The sequence below is a fragment of the Hemibagrus wyckioides genome, linkage group LG10 (genome assembly GCF_019097595.1).
Source record: "Hemibagrus wyckioides isolate EC202008001 linkage group LG10, SWU_Hwy_1.0, whole genome shotgun sequence".
Taxonomy (NCBI): domain Eukaryota; kingdom Metazoa; phylum Chordata; class Actinopteri; order Siluriformes; family Bagridae; genus Hemibagrus; species Hemibagrus wyckioides.
In genome coordinates, this window is record NC_080719.1 from 10,008,729 (window position 1) to 10,021,239 (window position 12,511).

A 12,511-nucleotide genomic window follows, 5' to 3' on the forward strand; every position below is an offset into this window, starting at 1 on the left:
ACTGGCAAACTTCAGATGTGCTTTCTTTAGCAGTGGGACCTTGTGGGTGCTACTGGATTTCAGTCTTTCACGGCGTAGTGTGTTACCAATTGTTTTCTTGGTGACTATGGTACCAGCTGCCTTGAGATCATTGACAAAATCCTCCAGTGTAATTCTGGGCTGATTCCTCGCCTTTCTCATGATCATTGAAACTCCATGAGGTGAGATCTTGCATGGAGCCCCAGACCGAGGAAGATTGACAGTCCTTTTGTGTTTCTTCCATTTGGGAATAATCGCACCAACTGTTGTCACCTTCTCACCAAGCTGCTTGCGATGGTCTTGTAGCTCATTCCAGCCTTGTGTAGGTCTACAATCTTGTCCCTGACATCCATGGACAGCTCTTTGGTCTTGGCCATGATGGAGAGTTTGGAATCTGATTGATTGCTTCCTTCTGTGGACAGGTGTCTTTCATACAGTTAATGAGCTGAGATTAAGAGCACTCCCCGAGAGTGCTCCTACAGTAATCTCAGCTCCTTACCTGTATAAAAGACACCTGGGAGCCAGAAATCTTTCTGAGTGATAGGGGATCAAATACTTATTTCACTCATTAAAATGCAAATCAATGTAGAACTTTTCTGAAATGCGTTTTTCTGGATTTTTTTGTTGTTATTCTGCCTCTCACTGTTCAAATACACCTACCATTAAAATTACAGACTGATCATTTCTTTGTCAGTGGGCAAACGTACAAAATCAGCAGGGGATCAAATCATTTTTTCCCTCATTGTATGCAAGTCACTGTAAAGGAACTATTTAAAATGTCTATAAAGTGATATTTGTTGTGAAAGTGTAACTTGACAAAAGTGTATGATGGTGCATGTGGTGGAGGGAATGAGTGTGTGGTGCTCCCACTGGGAAATGGGATGAGAGATATAGTGGCAGCTGAAATGTCTGTAGTCTCAGTTTATGCTTCAGTTCACACAATTTTTTTGTGTTAGAGAAATCATCAGTATGCCTGCTATATTGACTTTATTTTACAAATGAATGTTTCTTTACTGATTGCATCTTGATATTTTGTGTTCTTTGTATCTGGGTCACAGAGAATTCCCATCATATTTGCAACTTTATGGTTGATTCTCATCCGATATACTGTGATAAAACCGCATCATTGCTAGGAATAATATTAATGAGTAAAGTAGTAGAAGGTTCTACAGTTAACCAATGAGAAAACCTACTATTGTGTAGACTGAAGTGATCCTACCATCACATTCAGGTATTTATTTTCAAAGCCTGTATGGAGAGCTCAAAGGGCAAATAGACAGACTTCCTGTGTGTGCTTTCCCCTCATTCCCATTCAGCTGTGTGTCTTCTCTAAACAACATCAGAGAGAACTGAAAGCACTGTTACCTGCTATTCTATGATCGACTATTACAAATAAAAAAGTTTTAAGAAAGTTTTGCTAAAGTTACCCCAACAGAGAAAGTTCCAATTCATTATAAATAAGAATTTTCAAAAATGCCTGTTAGGGTAATACTGTGGTCCACAGATGCATGTACAAATCAAGCACCCAAATAATGTTATAGCATAACATCACTGTGAGAATTAAACCATGTTCCTGTAAAACAGTCAAATTAGACCATTACACCACCACCACCAGCCTGAAGTGGCTGGTCCATGCATTCAGGCTGTTGATGCTGAATTCTAATCATTTGTATGCAGAAATCAAGATTAATCAGAACTGGATGGTTTTCCAACCTTAAACTGTCCAGTTTCAGCCTGTGTCCTCTCTAGCCTCAGATTTCTGTTCGAAGCGGACAGGAGTGAAACCAGATGTGATCATTCTGCTGGTGTCATCAATCCACCTCAAGATTCGACGTGTTGAGTTTTTCTCAGACGCTTTTAGGCTCACAACAGATCTTCAGCTGCAGCACAACTCTATCAGGTAAATTGTCACTTGAGCTCCCAGGATAAGTGGCAGGGAGTGCAAAATGAGGCAAGTTATTTAGCAAAGGAAAGAAAAGACAGCATTAGGTTGTTCAAATTTAGTCAGTTTAATGAGGAGTCTGAAATAATACTCGTGGAATTGCTTTTTCTCATCACCAAACCACCATATGCTCTTAAAAAATGTCACATTTTAATGCCATGGTTTGGGTCCAAACAAATAATTGCTTCTTTCCGTAGAATTATGCTAGAACACACATCCAAATACAACACCAAGCAACACAACGGGCTCTATTTTTAAAAAGCCTATTAATAGATTGATTCATTAATTAACGTCAAATAATAAATTCATTCATTTGGCTTGGATGATAACAGCTCTGTAAAACTTGATAATATATTTCATTGCACCAAATGTATGACTCGATCCTATTTAACAGTTCACATCATTCATTCATGGATGGATTATTTCCAATTATGGCTTAATACTAATTGACGGATGGACAGAGTTCTGCTGTAGCCCTTGCTGCACTGATAATTGATTATTCATGTTGGAGGATCAGTTGGGATTTGTTTGAGTCTGTGAGTATAAAAAGTATTGAAGAATATTGTCCCCCCTTTTTTTTTGAATCGTTCTTAATGGATGTCAAAATCCAGTATTTACCTCATTTCACTTAGCTGGTATTATTCGTTTAGTCAGCTCTGCTCTATCACACAACAGCTTTCAACAAGGGACACCACAAGGCAGAGTGACCCTCGCTGAAAAATGCTCTCTTTTGCATCCACAAGCTCACAAGCACCTATAATTAGAAAGTGTCAATATGACTGACAGGGAGGAGAGAATATAACGGAGAAAGGCCAGTTTTGCTCCCTTGACCTCTGGGCACAGATGGTTATGGTTTGGCATGGGTCTGCACCAGGAGGTTTTAAGTTAGAGCTGTTGGCTATGAAGATGTTTGTGGCAATGTAGAGAATTCATGTTATCATAGAACGTATGTATTCTTAAACAAATCACAAAAAGACATAGCAATCAGTCCAAAACACAACCGGGACCTACTGGGGTGGGGGTGGGGGGGTTGAGTGCACTTCCTCAAAGAGAAAACCAAGGCATTTTAATACTGCTTAGGATTGAAGGTAATCAGTGAAAAAGCTTCCCTAAATTGCTGTAGAGGAATCTCATTGTTTCGAGATTTAACACTCCCTCAGTAATGGAGAAGTTAAACTTGTGGATTTGGGCCAGAATGAAGAAGGCATGACATGCTGAGCCAATGAATATGAGTCAAAAAGTTTTAGCAAAACCAGGTTTTGCCACATCTTGCTAAATGAAAAGATTAGGTAAATTCCACTGTTGGCTAAGATATTACTTTGCAGATCTTTGATACATTTGTGTCTACATTAAAAGCTGTTTACTTCAAAATGCAGAAGTATACATGTAGAAAAGTGTAAAACTGAGACCAGTGAGCATATGAAATATAAATGTAGAAATTAGAGTGTGGTAGCTTACTGGTTAAGGCTTTGGTCTGTTGTTCAAAGGGTTATGCATTCAAATCCCAGCACCACCAATTTACCCCTTTGGGGTTCTTAAGCAATGCTTTCAACCTTCTTCTGATCAGCTCATTTGTATGATACTTTGGATAAAGGTTTTTGCCAAATGATTAAATATAATGTCAATGGAAAATTCATTGTGTCCAAAGCACATGAACAAAGTGTGTAGCTTCTTCATTATTCAGTCTGACCTCTAAATAAGGCAACATTTTCTCTGATTGTTGTGCTTCAAGTATAATTAGATATGTAAAATGTTTGGCACACAGACACAATTTCAAAGAAAGTAATATGCTTTTGCCAAGTAGCTGCCCTAGGCTTGTTTATGCCATGAACTGCATGTCCAAATATATCTGATTCAGTGAGGCGGGATATAGGTAGCTAATATTGTTGAACTTCTAATTGAAATCAGCTTTCTTCCAAACTAATTCCATGCCTTGGCAACCAGACAGGAATAGAACAAAACATTCAAAGTCATTATTGCATACTTGGACTACTAATCCTGTGTCCAGAAGGAATAATCTATAAAATCCATTTGAACCAGATGAAATAGTTCAAACCTGGTGGAACAGCTGCTCCATCATGCATGTTGTCTGTTCATAACCGTGCACCAAGATGACGTATGAATCAATTAAATTATTCATGAAACAATGAACTCGATAACAGTGTAGGCGCCAGGCCACATTTTTACAGTCTTATCCACTGGCGCTGCTTTTGCCTTGTTAATGTCGGTTCACTATGTTCTTTTCTGATTGGAAATGCAACACAAATTACATTGTATTATTGTCGAAGATGGAATGGGAACAGGAAATGTGTGTTCGCCAGTATCATTCACAGCATTGACTGTTTTCCACCACACACTGTGAGTAAACCAGGCCTAATCTGAACATTTCTTACACTTATACTTCCACCATCTTCTGGTGGTCACTGAAATGGTTTGACTACACAAGAACTAAAAGAATACTAAAACCTGGTGTTTTATAGCCCTATATTATTATCCCAAGTGTTTGGAAATATAGATACAAAAAATCTCAACTCTCTTGCAAATATTGTAGTTTGATTATCTGACCCAAAGATGGGTTGGCACCCAGTCCAGGGTATCCCCACCACCATATGTCCATAGTCCCCATATTTCCTGTGACCCTGTGAAGGATTCCTGTGACCCTGTGAAGTGGCTCAGATAAAAGATGGATGGATGGACTGTCTAATCACAGTCTCTCTACAGATTTGTACTTGTAAACAGTTTTAAATAGTATTATGTAATTTGTACATTTGCCAGGTTATGTAATAGTATAATTTGTATTGCATCTCTCTGCCTCACCATTTTAGAAAAATGATCATTTTGTCTCATTATGTATAGCAATATTCTGCCAATGCTACAGTCAACATGGATTATTGAAATATCTCATACAAATTGGTAATCTTCACTGTGAGCAACCAACCCTATGAAACTTATCTCATTACCATTAATTGTATAACATTTATTACAATCTTAATGAATTTCCCTCCAGAAATCCCCCCTTCCCCCAAAACAGTTTTGGCTAAAGGAAGCAATGTTAATATTGCTGGATTCCATATGTTTACAAGTATGCATCCAAAACTCTGGAAACTCTGAAATAATATTACATAGGCAGCTGTGATTCCATCTATATTGCCAGGTTCCTTGAACAGCAAGGGTTCCTATAGTTTAGAAAGTTATTTACAAATAAAATACATTGTGATTGCAAAAGTATTCACATGCTTTGATAATTTATTTCTGATGCATCATGTTTCCATTAGACATTCCATGAATAGTTCCATGAATGGAGTCCATCTGTGTTCAATGAAAGCTGGAAATGATCTCAATATAAATACACCTGTTCCTGGAAGGGGTCAGGGTTTCTTAGACAGTGTATTTGAAACAAACATAATTATGAAAACCAATGAGCTATTTAAATAAGAAGCTAGGGGTAACTCTGAAGGGTCTGGAAGATCCGCAAGCTCAGATGGGAGAAGCCATACACTAGAAAGACCTGAAAGCGATTCTTTACAGGAAAAGTGACAAGAAGAAAGCCATTATTGAGAAAAAAAAAACATTAAAAAAACGGTGTTTAGAGACATAGCAAATGTGTAAAACAGCTCTTTGGACTGGCGGGATAATATAATTTTCTGGCCTTGGTACAAAGTTTTTCATTAGATGGGAACTGGCCACTGCTCATCACCCTGATGATGGTTAGAGCTGAGTGCAGGACAGATGAAGCCAAATAAGGGCTATCCTTCAAGACAACCTTTTCCAGTCCACAAGACTTGAGAGTGGGGCAGAGGTTCTACTGTCTAATATGACAATGAGCCTAAAGGCAGTGCCAAAGCATAACTGGAGTGCTTCAAAATCAAGAACCTGAAAGAGTTTCAATGGCCCAATCAAACCCCAGACACTGACTGACGGTCTGTGGCATGATTTGAAAATTGCTGTTCAAAAGTCTCCATCTTCACCGAGGTCCTTCACTATCTTCCTGGCCTTGGTCCAGCACATCTTGAACCATTTTTCCCAAGAAGAATGTGCAAAAATGTCAGAATCCAGATGTGAAAAGCTAATATGGACATACAATGCCAGGAGACTTATAGCTGTAATTGCAGCCAAAGGTGGTTCTACCAAATTATACCTCAGGATGGTGCATACTTATGTAATCATCAAATGCCTGCTTTTTTGTTTAATTAAACTTTGTGTCACTATAAAAATATTTTGCACCTTGACATGTTATACATAATGTGTAAATCAAATGGCAATCTATTTCATATCCAGGTTGTACCACTTGTACAAAATGTGGAAAGCTTCAAGGGATGAATACCTCTGAAAGGCTAGGAATGCACTATAATTTGAAGGGAAATAGGAATCATGTTTACTGTATTTAGATACTTGGCTCAGGAAGACGACATAATAGGCAGTACTTTCACAGTAAGTATCAAAGCTGTTATGGTCCATTTGAACATTACTGCTTTTAAAATCAGGTAGTTTGTTAAACTATTTTATTGAGTGAGTGCACTATTTCTTTTTTTTTTATGCACAGTGTAATCCATCAAGTTTTATATGTTTCGTAAAGTGATTTGCCTTGATTGAGACACAAGTGACTTGATTTTGCTGACAGCTAACAAGTCCATTCTCTCTGACAATGACCTGAACAGAAAAGACTGGTGTTTGAAATGTTCTGGGTTCTGATAACTGAATGAAAAACAGTGCCAGTGCCCATTCAGGTATTTCAGGTCAAGTGCAGCTGGAGCTTTAGCACTGATTACAGATCTTCAGCAACAGAAGATAACAGAAACTGAATTTGATCCACAACATGTCGGCATCCACAAAAGGACCCTGTCGCATTCAGAGAGTGACTGCCAGTATACACCAGAAGTACTCAATTCTCACAGGAACAATTCCAAATCAATGTAAGTTGCATGTGAGAATAAGACCTTCATAACCAAGGTTGTTGCTGTTTGCAATAGGATTGATGAATATGTGCACATGTGTTTTATAAGTACATTCCCACACCTCTGGGGTTGAGGGTTTGATTCCTGGCTCTGTTGTGTGTGCACAGAGTTTGCATGTTCTCCCCATGCTTCATGGGTGTCCTATGTGTACTCTGGTTTCTTCCTGGAGTACAAAGACATGTGTTGTAGGCTATATCTCTACTAATATATTTTATAATGAACAATACCAAGATATCACTGGAAACACTTTTAACAAAGACGTGAAAAGACATGAAAATCACACCTCAACCTCAGATACATCACTAAAGTTCAACAAGGGATAAAGATAGAACTGTTTTTACATCCAGTCTGTGCAAGATATTATTTTTGTTTGTACCATCCCACAAAATTGCCTAAAAAAATCAGTTATATTAATAAAATTTAGCAGTTATAAATATAAAACAAATATTTCAAACTAATAGCTGTGTAAATGCAATGCCAACACACATTTGTGGTCTTTCCTTGTGCCATGAGCTCGATACTGCTCACTAGTGCCCCATTAAAGTCAAAACCTTCTGCTTGCATGACTTTTTTGCATTGACTTCTGGGATCCCTTTCCCCATACAAACCTCTAGTCCTAATCAGATGCCCTGTGAAACTTTCTGTCAAAACAAAAAAATCCATTTAGAACACAATATGAATACATTACTCAGAATTCAATGATATTTGGTTACATCCTTAGTGTGATGTGAAGAAAATGAGAACAATTTTTAGTCTAATAACGTCTTTTGATTTGTAGTTATCAGTAGAGGTTAAGACAATAAAGGATATAGCTTTAAGTCAAAGATAATGATAAAGAAGGTAAAGAAAAAATCTAGAAAACTCTCTAGTTTTTCCTAGAGGGCAATGAGGTCACATTGATTTTATAAAGTCTTTTGCTTAAGTCGCCTGTCTCGCTGGTGTTTCTCCCGAGACAAAAGACACCAGTAATCTCACATGCCTCCTTTTGAATTAAAGGTCTCAACAAAGTCACACTGTGCTCAGATGTGTCGAGTTCATTCAAATATACTAGCAAACTCAGTTAGTGACTACAAGCATACTAATGTGTATTTAGCCAGATGAACAGGTTGCTTTTGTCTAATTATAGGTGCAGAGAAGAACACTGGGGATTTCTGATATGTGCCTAAAACTGAAGAGTGTGATTTTTTTTAAGCCAACTGAAGTCCTGGAAGAGAAGTACACTAGTTTCCTTTTTGCTGTCATTCGCTTTTTATATTTCATATTGATTTTCAGATATCACGTAACATTTTTACTGTGCAACTCTTCAAGCATCCAGTACATGAAAAATAAAAATAACTTGAATCTGTAAACTAACCGGTGTAACCAACAATACACCGAATTTTTTAGTAACATTTTCCTGAGAGTTGCAGTGGTCAAGAGATTGTGTGTTTGAATCCTGAGAATGTCAAGCCATACCTCGCTCTCTTATCTCACATCTCTTTTTTGTGTCTCTTCTATTTCTCTTAGGATGTGGAGACTGGCATTTCATATTCAGGGTGGACTCTGTATTCATGTGACCCTAACCAGTAGAAAGAGGTTACAGAAGATGAATGAATTAATTTGAGGAGAAACATGAAAAAGGTGACACTGAATTACAGCTACATTTTTGTAGCAAAAGATTTAAAATGGTTTCCCAAATACTATTATTTCATGCTTTTCTTCGTAAGCAAAATCACAGTCATGTGCAGCTCTGCTAAATATTGGCAGGCTCGTGCCCTAGGTAATCACAGCTGTGCCTTTATTCAATATAACCACACGATTGAATGTGATATTGCTTTTACACAGCCCTATAACCAATAAACCAATATCAAGTAAGCGTCAGTTCGGGCACAATATGGCCAATTGTTCTGTTTATTTTTGCTTTTTGTTCTAGCAGAAATAAATCCTAAAGCAGCTACACTGACTTTCTTTCACGTCAGCTAGCTGCCTAGCTAGCTAACACTGATTTGTACATTTTTTGTTAACAGTTCTTTTAGTAAAATTGGTATTCCTTTCTTCTTTTCGTCTGCATCTGATGAGCTTTGGTATTTTAAGCCAAAAGTTTACATTCCTGAAAAATATCATTTGCCATGTCCGCTGATGATATCGCTAACACTATTATAGCAACCGTAATTAAGCGGAATTTTACTTGGCGAACACGGAAGAGCGGAAATGATAGACAAAGTGAAATGGTCTCAGCGCAGTTGCAGGAAATATTATACGCTATTATGCGTGCTTAGAATGCTGCTCAACCATGTTAAATAAAGGAACTATGTTGTATAACAGTATTTATGTTTAGCAAGTTCAAGGAAGTTGAAGTTGAAATAACAAACAATCATTTTCCATTTTCAAACAAAAAATATGTTTATATATTTCTATAAAGCTGCTTTGTGGGAATATCCATTGTTAAATGCACCATACAAATTGAATTGTTTTGTGTGAACCATATGGTGATGTACACACTGGCTTTTGTTTTATATCAGTATTATGATATTATTATGTTAATAATACTGTTATGTTGAAAACTATAAAAACAAGTCATGCAGGAATAATAGAATTTTTTTTTTCCCTTTTTCTAAATGGTAAAACAGTGAAAAGAAACTGATGAATAAGCTAACTAGAGCTAATAGCCTTAACATATGACAATTAACCACACTTTTGCATCAAAAAAAGTTCTTTACATTCATATTATTTCTTGCCAAGGTGCTGTATGTATGTTTAGAATTACAAAGCAAAACACATTGCTATAACTTGTGTAAATGCTAACTTCTTGATGAGTTTTTTTTTTTTCAGTGTGAAATAGGATTAAATGTGATATTTATATTCAGTTCAACAGGGCAGTCAGCATATGGGATGCTGGAGACTCATCTGGAGTGGATAGCATTTAATATTTGGATTTCAGTCAAGTCATAGATACAGAGATAGAGAGATAGGCATGCCAGTCCAAGAGAATAGCAAGGAAGGACACTGAAACAGTATGAAGAAATGAGAGCTAAGCATAGAGCCTGGCTGGAAATGGATGAAAGGGCCTGACATCTTAATGACAAAGCCATAGAAAAGGTAGATGTGATGAAATCAGCTGAAGAAAATCAGCAATTGAAGCTTGAACATGGAAAAAATGATACATTTTTGAAGCATGGTGAAATACATAAATGAATGAACTCTATTATCTCTTTCATTTCCAGTGGCTAGGGTGGCTATGCAAGTGACAAACATAGCTATAGAGAAGGTTTTTCAACCTTTTATGAGGCATGGCACATTTTTTACACTTAAAAAAATCACACACCAACCATAAACGTTTACAAAATGACACGCTGTAGCCTGACAGTATATAGAATGAAAATTTGTTTATACACTCTCAGTGTGAAAGCTGGGCTCTCTGTGTGTTCATGTGGGCATACAAAATAGCCTGCATTCTTGTTACTATTGTCATGAATTAACAAGGTCATTATTGCGCTACCTATTGACGTGGAGGAGTATTTCATTACTCTTCCAGTCACTACATCGCATGCACAGGCATTCAACAATGCCGAATTATTTGTTGTAACTAAACAATATTTTTTTTTGGATGAATTTAGTATGTAAGTGGATTATTTCCCGTGGCACATCTGACGATCTCTCACGGCACACTTGTGTGCCTCGGCACAGTGGTTGAAAATCACTGCTATAGAGAAGATGAGAGCAGTTTTCATGAAAGACAGTTGCCAGGTCAAATGGATTTTTTTTAGGTAGGTAGGTATGGTCCTGAGGTAAAGAATCAAACACCTCAGTATCCACAAAAAACGAAGACACTGTCAGAAGGATGAAGAGAAAACAAGAGTAAGAACACATGTCAGAATCTGTACTGAGACAGGGATTGGCAATGTACACAAAAAGTACAAAGTTCTCAAAGAAACTGTTTCAATCAATGTTGTTTTGTCATGTGTGGGTGAGAATAAGACCACCAGGTTGTTGCTGTTTGCTCTTATGTGGCCTTGTGTTGTATAAGTAACATTAATTATCTAAATAAAGTTGTATGTTGCTGATAAACTGACTTGCAAAATCCTGTACCTCAAAAATAAGCTTCCTATTCCTATCTATAAACTTATCAGGCTTAACACTATTGCTTCATGCTTTAAAACACAATTATAGTAAACATGTTTAAGTACAGAATGGTGTTTTAATGTCACAAACATTCTCCAGGTAGAAAGAAAAGGAAATCATTGCATACTTTTATTTTGAATACCTGAAAAGCACTATGCTGAACATTCTCTTTTTTTTTTTAAAACCATCCATTAGCAATTGTGTTAAATGCTTTTGTGAAAAATGATTCAGCCTCTTTAGTTCAGGTAACAAAAAGCAACTTAATTCAGTATTCTAAGAGGAATGTCTGGAATGCATTGTGTTAGTACAGCATACAGGTATGTGCCATTTAACACTGATTAAGCATTGTACAGAAATAATGTAGACAATGCTTTTCAATATATAGCTGAACATGGTGAAAGAAACCATACATCATCAGTTCCAAGGACACCCTTGAAACATCAAACCACTGGACTGTAGTCATTTTTGCATGCAGCCTTGTCATTTTTTAAAGTCTGTTATACAGACTATGCATTTTTCCCCTTCGTTTGTGTTTGTCTCCTTTGGTGTTCGGCAATGTTAGAACTTAAAGACTGGACATTTATGTCACAGTCTAACAAAATGCTTTTTCCTTTGACCGCAACATGTGTCCTCTTAGGTGAGTCTGTGGAGGCTGGGTGAGTAAAGTGCTGGACAACAAGTTCTGTCTTGAAAAACTGCTGTGTTTTCTTTATACTGTTTTTGGTATAATAAACAGAGCAATGTCCGAACTAAAGTTACAGTACTTAATATCAGTGACAAATATTTTGTACCTGAACCAGTGTCTCTTTTTTTTTTCCAGTTCTACTTTTCCATGAACTATTTCAAGGCAGAATTCACTGTCCTCATTCCTGCATGCTTCCAGGATAGTGCTGTGTTTGTATTTTGCCGGGCACTTAATCTCAAGACAACCTCTTTCAGAGCAGGTGCAACACATCAGGCCATCAGGTGAGGCCCTGACTTGTGGCAAATCAGAGGTGATGATAAATCTACACGCTGCAACTTCATGCCTGTAGTGCTGTTGATTTGTTATATCAGTGTACACTCACGGTCCACTTTATTAGGAACAACTGTGCACCTGCAATTATCCAATCATGTTGCAGCAGCAAAATCCATAACATTATGCAGATACAGGTCAAGAGATTCAGGTAATGTTCACATCAAATATCAGAATTGGGGGAAAAAATGACTTTGACCATGTTGGTGCCTGATAGACTGGCTTGACTATTTCAGAAACTGCTGGGATTTTCTTCTGGGATTTTCGTGCACAACAGTCTCTAGAGTTTACACAGTAAAAAAAAAACAAAAAAAAAAACAAGAGCATGTTTGCAGCAGTTTCTTGCAGTTGCCTTGAAAGGTCAGAATGGCCAGACTGGTTTAAGCTGATAGGAAGGCTATGGTAAACATTCTTTACAGCCACATTAATCAGAAAATCTTCTCGTGGAAGTATAATTACATTTACAGCATTTAGCAGACT